The sequence below is a fragment of the Chrysemys picta genome, chromosome 5 (genome assembly GCF_011386835.1).
Source record: "Chrysemys picta bellii isolate R12L10 chromosome 5, ASM1138683v2, whole genome shotgun sequence".
NCBI classification, from domain to species: Eukaryota; Metazoa; Chordata; order Testudines; family Emydidae; genus Chrysemys; species Chrysemys picta.
The window spans coordinates 62,818,750-62,838,427 of NC_088795.1; the positions used below are offsets into that span (position 1 = coordinate 62,818,750).

The window sequence follows — 19,678 nt, forward strand, 5'->3', positions numbered from 1 at the left end:
CAACAGAACAGTTGTAAGACTTTTTTTTAACAGGGACAACACAATGTATTTTTTTTTCTAATTTCATTCTTGGGAATAGGTGAACCATTTTTTGCTGAAACTTTCCAGAAAAGTTCAGCCTGAGGCATTCACTTGGTATGGGAAATTTCAGAGTTAAAGTTAGATGTTATTAGCAACTGAAAAGAGGGGCTTATAATGGAAAGTGCTGGGCAACCTTAACTATAGATGGTTCTGTCAGCTCTGCCTATAATAAATGAATGTAAATACTAGTAACAATGTCATGAGTTGAAATCAGATTTTAGGACTCAGACAGATTATTTGAATACATTTATAAGGCCTTTGATTAGCACTGACCTAGTCTGGGCCCACAGATGACAAGGCCAGAAAGGACCATTGTGATCATCTAGTTCAGGGGTCGGCAACCTTTCAGAAGTGGTGTACTGAGTCTTCATTTATTCACTCTAATTTAAGGTTTTGCGTGCCAGTAATACATTTTAATGTTTTTAGAAGGGCTCTTTCTATAAGTCTATAATATAGAACTATTGTTGTATGTAAAGTAAATAAGGTTTTTAAAACGTTTAAGAAGCTTCATTTAAAATTAAATTAAAATGCAGAGCCCCCCAGACCGGTGGCCAGGACCCGGGCAATGTGAGTGCCACTGAAAATCAGCTCACGTGCCGCCTTTGGCACCCATGCCATAGGTTGCCTACCCTGATCTACTATGACCACTGCACAGCAGAGGCCATAGAACATCCCCCAAAATAATTCCTGGAGCATCTCTGTAAGAAAAAAGATCCCATCCTGATTTAAAAATTACCAGAGACATATAATCCACCGGGACCCTTGGTAAATTTAGACCTTCTTTCTCTCTCAGCCTATTTCTCAGCTCTCTTCCCCCTCTCTTTGTCTCTGGTTCCCTCTCCCCTCCCCTGGCAGCCCTGCTTAGCACAGCCCTGATTGGGCCGGGGGAGGCCCCACCTGACGCGGAGCGTGTGGCTGGGGAGGGGACAGGAGGAGCGGCTGTAGTCCGCTGGCCAAATACACGTTTCAAACATGAGTTTGCCGGAGCCAGAAGCTCTGGGAGCTGAGCGGCGCTTTCCCCAGAGTCTCTGAGCGGGCCGGGCCGCGGCACAGGGACAAAGCAAGGGGCAGCGCAGCGCTGGCGCTATGGTGAGCAAAGGCAATTTCGGGCAAGCGAGATGCGCGAGTCTCTCTCCTTTGGGGACAGACTCAAACTCCGGTAGCGCACCAGAAGGGGGCAGGGGTCAGCGGCGCTGTTTGGGGGAGACGCGCCCTGTTGTGCCGGAGAGGGGGTGGGGGAGAGTCCCGCCTGCAGAGCTGGGTAGCTCCCGTGCAGCAGCAGGTGAGGACGGGGAACAGGTGACTCTGGGGTGTCTGTGTGTTACCTCCATCCCCACCAGGAGCAGCGGAGACGCTAAGCAGCGCTGGGAAGGGACTCAGCCCTCACCCCCCCCCCCACTGATTCTCCCCCGTGTCCCTCTCCAGTTTCACCCCTGCCCTCCCCCTCGTTGTTCGCCCCCCTTCGCCCCTTGTCCGCAGTACGGATTTGTCAATCACGCCCTGGAGCTGCTGGTGATCCGGAATTACGGCCCGGAGGTTTGGGAGGACATCAAGTAAGTGCCGCCCCCGGCGCGCTGCGAGGGGCCCCGGCTCGCTCGCTCTCTCTGTCTGGGAGCCGTCACCCCTCGGGGCAAGATACCCCCCCCCCCCCGCTGTTCGCCCCGATCCGCCCCTGGCCTGCTCCCGTGCGGATCGTGGCTCCCTTTCCCCGTAGGGACCCCCCCCCCCCCGCCCGGGCACTCCGCGGCAGCCGCGGCTGGTTCCCACGCTCCTGTCAGGGCAGGAGGGAGCGGAGGCAGCCGCAGCAGCCCGGGGGACACGGGTCAGGGCCGCGGGGCGAGAGGCAGCTCCCGGCTCGCTGGCACTTGATGAGCAGCATCGCTCAGGTTCGTGGGAAGGAAGGAGCAAGGTCGGTTCCACACTCAGCAGCCTCTGAATGGGCCGATCCGAGCTCAGTTGCTCGTGGGAATGTTGCAAACGCGCCAGCAACCTCCAGCGCTGAGCTCCCGGGTGAGAGTCCAGGGGCTCCAGCGCATCCCCGCTCGCAGCCCGATCCCTGCTGTCACACAGCGGCAGCTGAGCTAGGCTGAGTGCAGTGAGGGACACGATATTTATTAGTGCATACGGAGAAATGTATGTTGGGCGCAATCCGCATGCATTTCGCTTTAGGATTCATCGCTCTGCAAAGAGACGTGTAAGCAGTAACCCTATGGCTTGAAATATGTACGGGACATGGGAAACTATGACAAAATAACGATTTGTAACGCTCACTTTGTTTAACCCAGGCCCATGACTGGTCTACTGACAAATGTATAGTAAATCCAACAGGAGTCCACATATATGGTTTATGTATATTTCAAGTTAATATTTGAAATAATCTCCAAACAAACTGGAATGTTAGGATACGATGTGCACTTACCGGAGCTTTGTATATTGTGCCTTTATAAAAGACCTCACCAATTGATAGTAGATGTCAAGTTAGCGAAATCAGACTGGGTAGCTATCTCATTCTTTTTCTGGATGTTTTTCTGAATTTATATATAAAATAAAATGTACAAACATGGATTTAGTCAACATAATTATTTTATACTATATCTAATTTTACACTATTTCTTCAGTTTTATACTTTTTATTGCATATTTTCTGAGAAGAAATGGAACCCAAGAACTGTTTTATAATCATTTTTACTAAAAGTTTGCCTTTTTCTGCTAATTTCTTCAGCCTCACGATTTTTAATTTTAAAAAGTTGTTTTTGTTTATGACTATATGCTTATAGTTTCTTTGTTGGGTTGATGGAATTCTTTCTGCTTCAGTGGCACTAATTTAGGATTAACATAGGGCTTAGTAGTTAACTTTTTAAAAATCAGATGAATGTATAAACACTTGAAAAAGCTTCTCTCCAATATAAAGGAGTAGTTTTATGCATCTTATGTACTCTGTCAGTGCTGCTCCTAAAATGGCTGTATTTTCAGAGGTGGCTGTTTGGCCGAGTATGCACTGAGATGGCTTTCTTGTGTTCTGTGGCTGAATTAACAGCAGGAAAACTCTTAACTAGATATTTAACATTAATAAAAAATGAATATTAAGGTGCACATAGCTAGTCTCTGTCACAGTATGGTGGCTTGTATTATGCGCTTGTTGATCTATGGGTTACTCTATACTGCATTAGTTAGTCTAGGCAAAATTAATAAGACTTCTGACAGACACTGAATTTTTTGAGGAAAACAGCATATTTGCTCACTAAGACTTTCCATTCTGCAATTATAGAATAATCTAAATGAATAATTCTTCATCAGAAAATGTAAAGCAATAACAAAACAAAAGATGCTGGTGTTTGCTTATTCATTACATTAGTTAGGCAGTGAACAACATGGGCTTTTAGTAACTCTAAATGGCCTAATCCAACAACCATTGCTCAGGCAAAACTCCCATAGAAGTCATTAGGTGGTTTCCTTGAGTTAGGAATATGGGATCAGCCCCCAATTGCAGAAAATAGGGCGAGGGAACATGTAAATTAAACTAAGCAAGAGGTGATACTTCTGATTTTTCCAGCAATTATGATAGTACAAGACAAACATGGATTTCAGTTATGGAAATCTTCTCTGCTTGAAATCAACTGCAAAACTAGGTGAATATGCTGGGTTATGCCATTCAAATGTGATATAAATACACTTAATGGGAAATTCAGTTTACTATATAATGGTACTGAAGACAGCTTGTCTCTCATCAGGGCTGTACATATGGCTGTGGATTCTGTAGCTCTGCTCAGCGTTCTCTTTACCAATCATAAGAGCATAAGATGAGCCACTAGATAAATGTGAGGTAGCATGTGGAGTATTGAGCAACTGGACTGGTTATATGGAAGCTATCAGGATCCACTATGTAAAGACAGCAAAGCAATTACTGAAATTCCTCTGATTTACAGGCAGCCAGGGAAGATGAGGAGAAAGGAGAGAGGAAATATGTTTTTGATGTTTGTCTCATGGCATTATGTCAGTCTGCAATGATTGTCATGAAGCAAATACCATCACAGAATGTCAGGATGTTGTGCAGTGATTATTATCTTTTTTATTTTGCTGATAAAGTGGCTCCCCATCTTTTCTACCATTGACTTAGCTATGTCTGCGTATGTGTTTAAAATAATGAAAAGTTTTCTGACGAAAAGAATAAAGGACATCACAGGATAATATTAATGGTTGTGTCCCATTGGTAAAGAAGAAATACAAGAAGGAAAAAGTCCACAGATCTTTGTCTTACTCTGAGTAATGTTTGGTTAATTGTCTGTCCACACCCCAGAGAGATGTAGCGAGGCCAACCTAACCTCCGTGTAGACAGTGCTAGGTCGATGGAACACATTGGAAGGCAATTGAAACCTTGTTATGTAATGGAGAAGAACGTAAAATATCACAGACATTGTGCATACATATGCTGTGCACTTGAAATATTGTGATTAAAAACTGTAAAAACAAACCAACCAGAAACCAATAAAATGTTTCATTGTGTTACAAAAATTATATTTGTTTGTTTGTTTTGTTAAAAACTGGCTGTAAAATGTTATAATTTTGGAAATTATTCTATAAAATATCAAGTATCTCAGAATTTTTGGAAACATTGGGAAACAAATAGAATGCTGTTTTAAATTAGGTACAAAGAAAGGTATTAAAGAAATGCATTTGTCTTCATAAGGCAGATATATTTTGACAGTATTTTGCAGCTTTTGTAGAGATTCAGAAAGTCTGTATTCAGCATACACACAAACTTTTTATTTTTTTTTTAAAACAGCTTCAGAATGGAAACTACAAGCCTTTAAAATATTTGTAAATGGTTTACTGGAAACTAAAGTAAGATATGTTTTATGTAATTTTGCAATGTTGACATATAGAAATCTTTAGGTGCCATGTTGCATATTTTGTTAGCAATTCAAAACTGAGTTATGAAATGCTAACACTTTTTTGTTGCTAGTCATACATTCAGTTCTACAGTCACTTTTCAAATCATTTTGTCCACATAGTTATGACAACGTTACATTTATTCAATTGTTTAGCATTATATTGAAGTTTTGCACCAAATAAATTTGAAAGGACAAAAAAATTGAGCCATTTGATGTAACATTTGAAGATTCCTTCTAGCAGATATTCAATAACCTGGCATGGTTTTAAAATGTAGAGTTCCAGTAGGTTTTAAATGGGCTATTTGTACCAATGGTACAGAATCATACTTATTAGATAAATGTTATACTTTAAAATAATATTTAGAGATACAGCCTCAATTCAGGAAAGAATGCATCCTTTTGAATACAGAGCTTAAACACACACTTAACTTTAAAATTCTATTGGAACTTAAGCACCTTCTTAAATTCAAGCAGGTATGATGGATTTAAGCACTTGCATCAGTGCTTTCCTGTACCAGGACCTAAACCCTGAAGTCATTGGTTGTTTTCGTTTAATAAGGACTCCAGAATTTGCTGAATACAGCAGTTTGTAGTATTAATTTAAATTCTTGTTTATTGCTCTGCTGGTATGAAGCAATTGAAGAGACTGTTCTATCCTCTCTAATGAAACCTGTTATACATGCTGCACAGCTATTGATTACTACTGATTAAGTAATATGCTGTTATCCAATGTTGCTTATGATAATGCCATTCTGAGATACACAGCTAGTGTTCTTTAGACATTCTTGGTTCCTCATTTAATTCACATAGTGTGTATTGTATACGTCTTCATGCTTCCATATGTGGAGTTTAGAGGAGCTTTTGTTTTGTTTTGAATTTTCTGGTAACAATTTCTAAATGGTAGACTGATCTGACATCCAGCAGTGTGCGATGCAGTGGGATTTTTTTCCCTTAAGGGAAACAAAGTGAAATGCTTTACTGCATGATAGTCTAAGTCAGAGCAGTACTATTCCCCAGGGGTAAATTTCAGCTCATGGCATAGGGCCCACACAAGGTTCTGAGCACCACTTCAGCTCTGTAAGATGACTTTTAGGCTTTAAAATGATTAGGGTCTTGTACAGGCCCTCTTTATCACCTTTAGATAAATTTCACAGTATAAAAATGTGTGGATTTTGAGGGGAGAGGGGATTATATTTAACAACTGAGCCTGCTGGCAGTTGCTCTTATCATTTTTTCTTTAATATTATGTTATGACCTTTATTTTATTTAAAGTAGCATCCATGCCACCTCTAAATTTTTTTTATTCTTTAACTTTTAGCTTTAGGGCCTATCACGGGGTATGATGCCCCACACTCTGCCTCTCACTTTGCAAGCAGTCCTCACACACTCCTGAGTAAGTTCACCACAGTATGCTTTATTTACAAAGTCTTTATACAGTTTTGTGTCCCCACAGCATAAGACTTTCCTCAAGCTTCTACCTACTCTCTAGGTATGGTGAGAGGGATAAAGAGATCTCACTTCTCTGAGATTATGGGCTTCTTTGCCTACTCTCCCTCCCAATCCCCTCTGTTTCCTTTCCTGTCTCTTATTTAGCAGCCCTCAGCTAATGAGCTGAATCTCCTTATTAACTGGTTAATTACTCAGTCCTAATCAATTATCTCACAATTTGGCCTATGTGGAATGCTTACAAAGTGCACAGAATGGTCACCCAGCTCTGGACTACTCCATTCTGTCAGAAGGCCTTTTTGACTGATCTCATTTTACTGGAAATCCCCCTTTCTAAAATTTAGCAAGACTGTTACTTTTTGGTACCTTGCCTGACCATTGGATGTTGAACCTAATTATATTGTGATCCTTATTACTTAGTGACTCAGCTACTGTCACTTCTTGAATTAGCTTCTCTGTGTTACTTAAGACTTAGTCAAAATTAGCATCTCCTATCTTTTTAGGAGATGCAGCAACTTTCTCCCTCTCCAGCTGCAAAATGGGAGCAACACCCTGAAGAATTGTTCCACAGAAGGTTATCTCTAAGGCACAGTGGTGCTTGGTGCTCCCCCTGGGGCTGTGTCATGTATGTATCACTCTACTCACAGCTGTGTGTATTAGCACACTCTATTGAAAATTGGTCGATCCTATAGTGGAGGAACTCGGGGAAAGTGCATTAGCTGAGTACACAGTGATCCAGAAAGCAGGGTATGTATGCCATCATGGCAGGTGTTCCAAAGACTTGATTAAAGGTGGCAGAGTCTGGCCCTTAGGGCTTCATTTGCACTGCTTATTCTCATGTAGAGCAACTCATGCATGTAGTCTAGTAAGTTAGGTGGGAGTAAAAATTAGTCAATGTGAGGAAAAGGTTTGGAATCAGTACTCTAGTTATTTCCCTTCTGCAATTGGTTCTATGTGTAAAGCTGAAATGAAAATTTAATTAAATGTGCATTTATGAATGGAAGTCTCCACCAATCAGAATATGGGAGATGCTCAGCACAAAAATAACTAATTATTTACAATTTACTTTTTCCTTTCAGATATCTTTCTGGCTCTTTATTTCAGTGACATGCTGGGGTGTCACAAATTCCAGAGATTACAGTGAAACTTCTGGAATCTGTGATGTAATAACAAGAATAGGGGTTGCTACTAAAAAAAGCCAACATATAACAATAGTTATAACACGGTGGTTATTGAGATACTAGGGTCAGGAAAAAACTGCAGTATAGGGATATATTGTGTGATAGTGAGGGATATTTTAATTGTGACCAAGGTAAATGTGTATTTGACTTAGTTTTCATTTTAGCCTTGTATTTCACTTTGGATTGATGCAGGTAGAAATGGTCGCATTTAGTTCAGGGAAAGTTGATTTCTCTCTGCCTCAAATGCAGAAACTATTTACACATGAAAGAGCTTTATGATTGCAGAATACCTCAGCAAGATTTTCAGTTTATTGCATGGAAAAATGGCTAGTTCTGCATTTTTGTGTCATTATTTCTGTGATTAAAAAACAAAACAATATACAATCATGTTCTCCCTTCTTGGCTATGGGAAGGGTTTTCTTGCATACTCTCACTAACAGCTGTGCAGCTCCGTATTCATCATTGCATGGACTCCAAAGCCTAAAATATTTGTTGCAGGGCCAGTTTCTTTAACTCTCACTGTATTTGGAGAACATATGTGTCAACCCAACTTTTGACTCCTCCCATTTTCCCTAAATTATTTCCCCTATTGTCCATTTAGTTTGCTGAAAGTACAAAATCACTCCATTTGTGTGCTGCACTAATTGAAATGTGGTGGAATGAGACCCTGTTTGCTGTTTGGCACAGACATTCCTGTAAAACCCAGTTGGGAGAAATCACAAACATCATTGATATCTACAGTATGGTTTTCAAGATAGAATTTTGGTTTTCCCATACAGGAAGAATGGTCTGAAGGGAAGGACAGCCATGTGGTAAAGCTACTCAGGAAATCTGGATTCAATTCCTGGCTCTGCCATAGATTTCTTGTGTAGGTTCCTCTGTGCTTCAGTTTCCCATCTGTAATGGGGATAGTAATACTTCCTTTTTCTTGATGTTTATCTGTCTTATTTATTTTAGACTGTAAGCTCTTCAGGGCAAGTATTGTCATTTACTATAATATATTTGTACAGGGCTCTGACCTCAGTCAGGGCTTCCTAAGTACTAATACCAAAAAAAAAAAAAATACAATCAGTGACAGATTTAGAAAAAGCAGTTACACTAATCATGTGCAAGGTAACATTGGTTCACTATCTCAATCAAAGAAGCACAGCTGAGGCTAGACAACAGGGTAATCAATAGCGTTTCTGTTTAAGCAAAAGCTAGAAAAGAGTTTGCATTTGTTGACTAAATGCAAAACAAATTGATTGCATGTAAGCCTAGCCAAAATTAAGAGAAAAGTAATTAAATCCAAGCCACAGGCATTCCATTGACTAGAGCAGATTAACATAGTAGATCTTATTCCGTTAGGAGAGCACAGACAGGCATTAGAAAATATATCTGTGTTGCTTTAGCATTGGTCAATACAGTACAGCAGAACATGATTTTCCACAAACCTTTTCTGAGAACGCTTTACAGTGTTAAGTAATACAATTATAAGTGTAGATAATAGATAAGGGAGGAATTAAAAAGTAAAGGGAAGCAATAAAAGGTGTCTTTTCAGATTGGATTTAAAGAGATGGTGAGTCACTAAGGCAGGCAGTGAGATAACAGGATTGCTGTTTCTAGGTGGCAGGAACTAGAAAGGAGAAGATTCCTCTTGTTCCAGTTGTGGCCAGACTTTGGTTAGGAACAAAGTAAAGTGGATGAGATGAGGAAGTGAGAAGAACAGTAAGCAGAAACAAAGCTCCATGTAGGAGGCTGGAGGAAGTCCATGGAGAGTTTTAATAGCAATGTAGGCAATTTTAACTGATTCTGAAGTGCCACTCATGTTCGATTCTGAAGTATGATGTGACTGTTTGTACCTGTAAGGAAGCAGGTAGAAGTATTCTGCACATACTGGGAACTGGCTTTTGGGGAGGTGAAAGAAACAGCTGCATTAATAGTCTAGCTGAGAGGAGATATAGGCATTGAAGTAGATTTTATCTTTAGTAATTGGAGAAAAATATCTACCAAATGCCAGATTAAAAGATAAAACTGCACAATCTTCCAAAAGATAAAAGAATAAAAAGCTATGCACATACTGATATAGGACATATCCCTTTACCATTTGCTTATTATAGTATACAGGACTGCAGACTGGTACAGTTTGCATCATATACATGGGAAGTGAAGTTCCCCAGCACCTAAACCTGTCCAATGCCAAATCTGAAAACATTGCTCTCTCTGTTTGAAAGATGATGCTTAAAGTAAATACTTCTACCAATGTACAGGATTTACCACTGCTCCGAGCAGTCACATGGCTCTTCCAGTATAGCAGGATGAGACTGACAATTCTTAACTGAGCAAGGACACTGAGATATATGCCTATTTTAATACTCTTGAACATGAGATTTATCTTTAAAAAATCAATACCGTTTTAAAATGGTGTATTCAGAATTTTATTGCTATTGCTGTAATTTATGTACTAGATGGCTGGTCTATCTGATGTTAGAAGAAAAATGTGATAGGTGAAGTTCTTATGCAAGTGTTTATATAACATATCACTACTATTTTATTTCAACAGTTACTGTACAACTAGTGGAAAACATTCATAATCTTAAGTCAAATATTAACAACTGCTTTCAGAGCCTCAATGCTAAACTTAGGTTTGGCTTTTAGCTACAGAGCTGCATTACTTTGGAATTCACTCCTGTTGTCAGTTTGATGTACTACTAGCAACGCAGGATTTAATCCTTTGTTATAAACAGAGTTGAAAACTCTGTGCAGAGATTTATAATATTAATGTGTTATAAAGATAGTTGTAGTGCAGTGGTTATGCACCACTGCTTCATTTCTCTGTTGCCCTAAGACACCCTTGGAAATTAGATATTTTGTCTCGATAGAAATTTCCTGGTGCAGATATTTTAAATACATTACAAAAATTCCAGTCTGATCTGGGCTCAAAATAAAGAAATAGCAGGGTTGTGATTCTGGCTCCACCTGTGTGAGTGAACAAAGCTGGAGAGGATGCTGAAGACTTCTTTCCTCCCTGTATTATGTACCTACATACATAGGGGACAGTCACAAATCCTAGAGCAAAAACACCACAAGATTCAGAATTCTGACAGCAGCATTAGATATTCCAAAAGAGGTGGTGTTGGGCCCTCATCCTGCTCCACTTTGGTATTCATTGGGAATGGAGTGTGTGCCATACTTCACAAAAGAGATGTAAGGGTTGCTTCTTAGCATGCTTTTCCCCACTAGCACTCATGCAGTGCTCCTGCACACCAAGTTGCAGAGCTGCTGTCTTCTACAACCATAGGTTGTCTGTAAGAGATTTTATAGAATCCCTGCTAGCAAGTATGTGTGTAGTCTGAATTTTGGATTTTTCATTGTGTCATCTCATGTGTCTGTAAACAGGTGGCTCCTTACACAACACACACAATAAGGTTTAACCATCCTTTATGGGGTTTCTAATGTAAACTTCCTCCCAGAGAAAGTGGTTTAGTAAAACATTTCCTATTCGGGACAATACTCAGTTACATGCATAACTTTAAGTAAGTGCTGTCCTGAATAGGAATGGATTAAGCGGTTGTCTAAATGCTTTCCTGAAGCTGGGTTGGGGTTGTTCTTGGGCTGTTTTTAGGGTTGCTGTCCTCAAGATTCCTCTATCTCTACTCCCTTCTGTCTCTGATAGACATTCACATTGCTTTATATCATGGCTTGGAGCTAATTGTAAGAGTGCCAGTGTGAACTAGTAGAGGAGCTCTGCACCTACGCATAGATTCTTAGAACCGGTCATCCTGTCACAAGACCACCAAAGAGCAATCAGATTAAATCAGCTTTGATCATTTGGCTGGAATCTAACTGGTAACCTATGATGAGCATGGTCAAAAAATCTAGATAAATAGGTAGAAAGTTTGCATATCTCATTATGATTCCCAGAGCCATCTAGTCTCTTAATATCAGAGTCTTCAAGCAGTCATTATCGTATTACCCCAGTCTCCAGTGTAATGAGACTTCTGGAAATTCATTCTGTCTCTAAATGTAATGAAATAATAAGTGCCTAGGCAACAGATGACTTACCCAATTTATATGTTAAGAAAATAATGAGTAAGCACAGAAATTGCTTTTGCTTTTTTTTTTTAAATGGTGAGTGGGAAATGGTGTTGAATGGCCTTAAGTCTGATAAATCTTAAAATTATTTTTTGATCTCTGTTCAGTACATCTATTATTACATTAGCTGTTGGGTCACAACAAAAAAAAGGAGCATGCCAATTCTATGTCATGTCATAATACTCTTGTCACAGTCCCTGGATAGGCTGCCCCTTCTGAGACCCTCTTCCAGTCCTCCTTGCGCTTCACTTTTCTTTGGGATGGGATCCCATAATCCAGCTGCTCTCCGGGTTACATCCCTGTTGTTGCCAACAGCGATACCTACTGGGCCCAATGGATTTGGCGCCTGCAAAATTTTCCTTTGGGAGCCTGTGGAAAGTAATAATATGCAGAGACACAGAAGCAGTTTCTTCATAGCAAAGTGTGCTTTACTTCCAAAATGTACATATTGCTCAGAGAAATTGATTTAAAACAACAAAGAGACCTATATGTATGCTGTTTTACCTACACCTGGCATTCTCCCCAAACTCTGCTACGTAGATGGGATTTAGCCATGGTGTTCCTCCCTGTTCCTCTTATGGATCAAGTGATAGCCAGCTTGCTGCAGTGCAGATCCTGACTCTACCTCAGTCTGTGTCAGCCTGCAGTGGCAGACAACTTCTCCCTCCATTTCTGCAGGCTAGTACCTTTGTAAGCTTTTAGTATCCTCTTTGATCTTAGGTTTGGCCTGAGAAGAGGAGGCTTTGCCAGATTGGAGGGAGTTTGTGTAAAAAGCCTTGGTATTCTCTATGACATTACTTTATCTTTGTCATTGTTTTGCCTTTCCTACTTGATTCCTTTAACAACATCTTCTTATCTCACTCTATAACAAATAATCCATTGTACATAAACACACAGAACTATGCACAATATTAATAAAAAGTAATTCAGATACTTCTGAATCAATAGGACAACTCACAGAGTAAGGTACTACACAACGTGAGTAACAGTGACAGAATCTGGCTCCCATAGTATCCGGCAGAGCTGGGGTGTGAAATACAGAATACTACAGAATGTGTATTGCTGACTCTTGACTGCGGTACAGGAGTTTGCAAGTTTCACATGACCTCTTGGCAATGGAGGTTAGAATCTTTAAGGAAATCCCATATTCAGTGTTTCCTTCTCAGGATTTCAGATGCAGGAATAAATGTCATCCCAGTGCTAGTGGTAAAGGGAAATGTAGAGGAGGAAAAAGAGAGGATGAAGAAAGGAATGAAATTCTCTGTGGACATTTTATAAAGGTGAAATGAAATATTTTAAAAATGAAATGCAAAGCTATAAAATCTCAAATCAGTAACACTATATAGCCTTACGTTTAAATTGCAAATCAATGCAGTTTAAAACAAAATAGTAGGAATTAATTTACTTCTTAACTTACCTGCTAAGACCAGAGTTCTGGGATTGGGGTTTTCCTTGCTACAACTAATGACCTCACTAATATCTACTGGAAGGTAGTCTGTGAGACTGCAGCTCCCAGCTCCATGGTGTTGGTTAGTAAAACAACTATCTATTGAAGGCAGAAGAAGAAACTCGAAGGCCTTGACTCAGTTCACTTCACATTTTAACTTATTTGTATCCTGAAACAAATTAGTTAACAGAAGCAAACAAAACATTGCAGAGGTAGGAGAGCTGTTTGGTGTTTCACTGCTGTTTGGAGCTGTTTAAGCTTTGTTGTTTCACAGAATTCTCAGTAGAGAAAAATGTGAAATAACAAGAGTACTCCCATATTGTCTATTCCCTTTTGATTTTATTTTTCTCTGTTCCATATGTTTTCACCCTCTTCATTACCATATCTTTTTCCCATTTTGTCACTTTCTTTTCTCCTTTTTTCCATCCTTTCCCACCTGTTTCCCATTGCATCCTTTTCTGGCTGTTTTAATTTTTCTCCTTGTTCTCCTTTATTTTTCCCCTTGTTTCCCCACATTTTTTTTCTCCCTTGTGAGGTAAGGAGCAGGAACTATTGACAAGCAATAATAATTTACACTTGGGAAAAAGTTTAACTACATTAGAGAAACAACTAGGGCTCTGATCTGCATGTGGATTACACAATGGGAATAGTCTCATTGTACTTCAGTAGAACTACTCACTGTGTTGCATCAAGGCCCAGGACTGTGCAGGACTATGCAGTTCTAGGAGATTTCCGCTTGCAGCTTGCTCCATGTGCCAAGCGCTTTTGGTCTTGAGTTCTGCTTTGACTTCAGCTACTGACTGATTGTCTTACACTTAAGGTGAGCTCCACCACAACACGCTGATATCAAAATGCCAACGATGCGTGGTGGGCCTGCCAAGCAGAAGCATTTCTGGAGTAGAGGCCCAGCAGGCTCTGTAGCTTAACTTCATTTATTTGAGCTACAAGACCGCACAATTATTTTAATAATTCATAATAAATATTGTTCCATCCTTTTGAAAGTTCAAAGCACCATGTAAACAGTAGTGTATCAACATCGCCTGTCTGAGTATTGGAAATATCATGCCCATTTTACACATGTAGAAACATACAGCAAAATTAAGAGGGCCAAGGTCACACAAGAAGTTTGTGGCAATGCTAGAAATAGAACCCTGAGGAACTAATTTGAGTTCAGTTGCCTTCCTATTTAAACTCGTACTTTGTGTCCAAATTTAGGGGTCCAGTATTTTTGTACATCTAAATCTGTGATTCTCCAGTTTCTTGTCCTTCGGTCTTCCCTCATATTTCAATCCCACCAAATTCCTTAATCAGTTTTGTTCCACTTGTAGGCAAACTCTAGGGAGTGCTAATATTTGTCCAATTCAGGAAATCATCCCTGCTCAGGACAGTGCTTAATTACATACCTAAGTCCTGCATATGTGCTGTCCCGAAGAAAGGCCTTAAGATGCCCGGAACTGAATGTAGTAACTAAATTTTAAAAGGCTGGATGGTCTATTGTTCTGTGGGATACAATATGCAAATTCAGTAGTTCTGTGAAATGCTGAATTTTTTACACTTACTTGAAGTGTTGTTAGATGTAGTTTGTAATATGCTAAATATTTTAAAATGTGTTAGTTGTTATAACTAGGACAGCTGCATAGATCAATCATGTTAATCAGCATTTGACAACATTTGGGACAATGTTTGCGGCAATATTTGCAATGTTGAAGAGTTCTGTGGAGCTCAAAAGCTTGTCTCTTTCACCAACAGAAGATGGTTCAATAAAATATACTACCTCACCCACTTTGTCTCTTAATTAATCTTTTGGCTATACTTTGGAAAATATGACAGTGAATTCTGAAAGTTCAAAGTAATATATATGTCTCCTTTGACTGACTTTTTAGGGAACTGGTTTTCAGTGAAAGTGTTATTAAAACACTAAGCCATTTTTAGAAATGATTTAGCTATTTCTGATGTAACAGATCGCAGACTTTTAGACCTAGATAACTTGTGTTTCTACTGCAGGCTGTTGCACAGATTTTTTTTAAATACAGTTGTCGCATAAGAATTACTATGATTATTTTCAGCTTCTCACCTCACAAAAGCTCCTACTGATGTCAAGGAAAGTTGCAAATACAGAACGGGGCAGAACATGGCAATTATCACTGAGATCATTTTACATGTCCTCTGCCTGTTGCTGTCATTTGCATATGCTGACTTTTCCTGTGCAGAAGTCATTCTAGAAGCATACTGTGCCATTTGCCGATAGCTCTTCCTTTCCACAGTGCCGAGAAAGCAGAATATTTTGAATGGAAGGATCTCACAGAAGAGCAGATGAGATAACTGCAGAAATCCCACTGAAAACAATGGCTGGCATAGCAGAAATTAAATATCCTAAGAAATACCAAGATTTGCCTTGTGATTTATTTATTTTCCAATTTGTTGTAGAGGTTCAGTAAAGCCTGTTTTGCATACACCTTAGTACAAAAGCTGACAACAACAGTGTTTGTTCATTTACTGCAGTCAACCAATCGTGCTGCTTTCTCTTAACAATATGTATGCAAGATAATAAGCTGGCGAGGTTCCAGAGGACAGGAGAAGGGCAAACATAATACCTATCTGTAAAAAGGGGAACAAAGAAGACCTGAGGGATTATATATTGATACCTGGAAAGACATCAGAACAAAAGATTAAACAATCAATTTTTAGCATCTAGATGATAATAGGGGTATAAGTGATAGCGAGTATGAATTAGTCAAGAAAAAATCATGCCAAACCAACCTAATTTCCTTCTTTGACAGTGCTACTGGCCTCGTGGATAGGGGAAGCAGTAGAAATGATAAATTTTTATTTTAATAAGGTTTTTGACTGTCCCACGTGATATTCTCATAAACAAACTGGGGAAATATGGTCTAGATGAAATTACCATAAGGTGGATGCACAACTGGTTGAAAAACCATAGTCAAAGAGTAGTTATCAATGGTTGGCAGTCAAACTTGGGGGGGACGGATGGACAGACATATTGACTGGTGTCCCATAGGGGGTCCGTTCTGAGTCTAGTACTATAAAATATTTTCATTAATTACTCGGCTAGTGGAATGGAGAGTATGCTTTTGTACAGCTAACACCAGGCTGGGGGGAGGGGGTGGGGGAGGGGTTTGCCAGCCCTTTGGAGAGCAGGATTAGAATTCAAAGCAACCTTGACAAATGGGAGAATTGGTCTGAAAACAAGATGAAGGTCAATAAAGACAAGTGCAAAGTTCTACATGTTGAAAGGGAAAATCAAATACACAATTACAAAATGGGGAATAACTGGCTGAAAAGGATCTAGGGGTGAAAATGGTTCACAAATTGAATACAAGTCAACAATGTGATGGAATTACAAAAAAAGCTAATGTCATCCAGGGAGGTATTAACAGGAGTGCCAGATAAAACACTGGAGATAGCTGTCCTCTACTTGGCACTGGTGAGAGCTCAGCTGGAGAACTGTGTCCAGTTCTGGGCACCACACTTTACAAAAGATGTGGATTAACTGAAGAGAGTACAGAGGAGAGCAACAAAAATAAAAGGTATAGAAAACCTGGCTGCTGAGAAAAGATTTAAAACAAGTAAACAAACAAACAACAAACAAACAAAACCACGCATGTTTAGTTTTGAGATAAGAAGACTGAGGGAGGACCTGATAACAGTTTTCAAATATGTTAAGGGCTCTTACATAAAGGACTGTAATCAATTGTTTTTCATGTCCACTGAAGGAAGGACTAGATGTAGTGTACTTAATCTGCAGCAAGGGAGATTTGGGTTAGATAATAGGAAAAAAAAAACTTTCTAAGTATAAGGATAGCTAAGCAATGGAACAGGCTTCCAAGGGGAGTTGTGGAATCCACATCATTGGAGGTTTTTAAAAACGTGATTTGACAAACACCTGCCAGAGATAGTCTAGAATACCTCTCGAGATCCCTTTCAGTCCTATGTTTTTGTGATAAATTTAATCCTGCCTCAACTGCACAAAAATGTTTCACTTTCTGTTTGCCCCATAAATTTGGGGAAAGAATAAAAACCACCCTGGTCTTTTTACATATTGTAGACACATTTAATTATTAAGCTCTGTCAGAAACATTGTCTGCTTAAAATAAGTGTCTCCTTGCAGGGCCGGCGCTTCCACTAGGCGACCCTAGGCAGTCACCTACGGTGGCAGGATTTGCGGGGCAGCATTTTGCCGCCCTCGGCGGAAATTTGGCAGCAGGGGGTCCTTCCGCTCCGGCTCTTCAGCGGAAATTCGGCGGCGGGTCCTTCACTCGCTCCAGGACCCGCCGCCGAAGTGCCCTGAAGACATGGAGCGGAAGGACCCTCACCGTCGAAGACCCCAGGCCCGCTGAATGCTCAGAGGAGGAGTGCTGCCACCTTGGGCGGCAAAAACCCTGGCGCCGCTCCTGTCTCCTTGATTTTTCCAGGAGAGCATTAAAAATGCAATAAGATGACAACGCAAACTATGAAATGTTATCTTAATATATTCCTAAATGGTGCCATTTTGATGGCCTTTGTGTCTTTGGACTACAAATATAGGGCCTGATCCTGCAGTCCTTGCATACTCCAAATTCCTATTGGTATGAATGCGAGTTTGATGTGTGCAAAGACTGTAGGTCCTGGCCCAAATTGTCATATTATCAGTAATGTCAGGTTTGCATTATGGCGTATTATGTGAAAAGTCAGTCTGGTCATTGAAACAAAAGACAAAGGTCACTGGTTTATAATATAAACTGCTGATTTTAAATAACATTGTACTACAAAAACAATTCAGAACTGTGTAATAACAGTGAAAAAGTCCTATTCTGGGGCCTGGCTCCCTCTTCAGAGCTGCTTTCCTGCCTCAGGCTCTTCAAAAGCAGCAGCACAGCAGCTCTGAGAACACTTCTTAAACCAGCTACAGTGGAACCTCAGAGTTACGAACTGACCGGTCAGCCACACGCCTCATTTGGAACTGGAAGGATGCAATCAGGCAGCTGCATAGAGAAAAAGCAAATACAGTACAGAACTGTGTTAAACGTAAACTACTAAAAAAAATAGGGGAAAAGTTTTTAAAAAGATTTGACAAGGTAAGGACCCTGTTTCTGTGCTTGTTTAATTTAAGATGGTTAAAACAGCATTTTTCTTCTGCATAGTAAAGTTTCAAAGCTGTATTAAGTCAATGTTCAGTTGTAAACTTTTGAAAGAACAACCATAACGTTTTGTTCAGTTATGAACGTTTCAGAGTTTCAAACAACCTCCATTCCCAAGGTGTTCGTAATTCTGAGGTTCGACTGTATATAGCCTCAAATACCCCTTTTCCCCCCAAACCAGAGAAATCATGGACCCATGGACCTCTCCGCAGCGGCGTATTATCGCCTAGGCCTTGCGCTCTCTGAAGCTTTTGGGTTTTTTTTGCTTCGGCACTTCAGCCCTTCTCTGAGTTTTTTTTGCTTCGGCACTACTCGGAAGTTTTTTGTTGTTGTTGTTGTTGCTTTAAGACTTTCAATCTTGAGGCGGCAAAAAACCCTGGGCCTAGGGGCGGCAAAATCATTTATCCGCCACTGCCTCCCCGCCCACATGACAAACCATCTTCCCTCATTAGGAAAGTTCCTACTCTTACATAGCCTCCCATGCAGTCTATCTCTTAACTTAACAGCTCTCAAGGATCTCAGAAGATTTGGTTCAGTTGCTACTATCATGTCTACCAGTCCACCTGCAACAGTGCCAGAATGTCAAAAGTCCTGGATGTGTTTTCTTTCAAATAGAAGAAAACATGCAAATCTCAGAACCTATTTCCATGACAACTGTTGCAAAACTACTAGGATCTGATCCAACTACTGTTGGATCCTGAAAAACTGTTGTTGACTTCAATGGGAGTTGGCTTGAGCATTTAACTGTCTTTCATATTTACTCATAGTTATTAGTGATTTTTCTGTGTAAAAGTCACAGTAGTGCTACAGGTGGCAAACACTGAATCAGAAAAATCTGTGGTTAGAATTTGTTTATAAAACACTGTTTGCCTCAAAAGGGTTTAGTTTTCGAACAAATATTTGGATTTATAGATTTCAGGGAAACTTTTGGTACACAATTGCTTTTTAAACTTTCTGTTCATTATAATTTGAAACAATGAACACAACAGTAGGTACCAGGAAATATTTAGCCATTTAGTGTCTTAATACAACTGATGTTTTACACCACCACATAGTGCCACAGTGCCTTAGATAAAGCAATGGCAATTACTGTACTTGTGCAAGTTTGTGTCTTAATATGGCAAACACACATGTTTAACTTTACTGATATTAAAAAGAGTGGTTTTGGTTTCTTTCAAGGGCTGTAGGATTTTGGAATCTCTTAATGGCTTGTTTTTAAATTCATCCACTGTTATCAAAAAGGAACAACAAATCTGTTCGATCATGAATATCAAACAAAAATAATAGTTATAGCCACTGTCAGATGAAGGCTATTAATTTTCACATTATAATAAAGTATTCACGGTATGACTGCAAATCAAGGGTGTGATTTTGCAGACATGCACACAACTAACTTTATTCATGAGAGCAGTCCCATTGA

The 19,678-nt window shown here is 39.9% G+C and overlaps 1 protein-coding gene across 5 annotated transcripts in view; it reads left to right on the forward strand.

The window, feature by feature from the left end:
- Positions 1-955: 955 nt before the first annotated feature.
- GUCY1A1 (guanylate cyclase 1 soluble subunit alpha 1) overlaps positions 956-19,678 on the forward strand; it is a 49,157-nt gene continuing 30,434 nt past the window's right edge. The window contains exon 1 of one of the 5 annotated variants that reach the window (XM_065596478.1): positions 956-1,634. The gene's annotated coding sequence lies outside the window, so the exon portion shown is untranslated. The remainder of the gene's footprint in view (positions 1,635-19,678) is intronic. The other 4 variants (XM_005299333.4, XM_065596479.1, XM_024106223.3 and 1 more) reach the window with 4 other exon arrangements.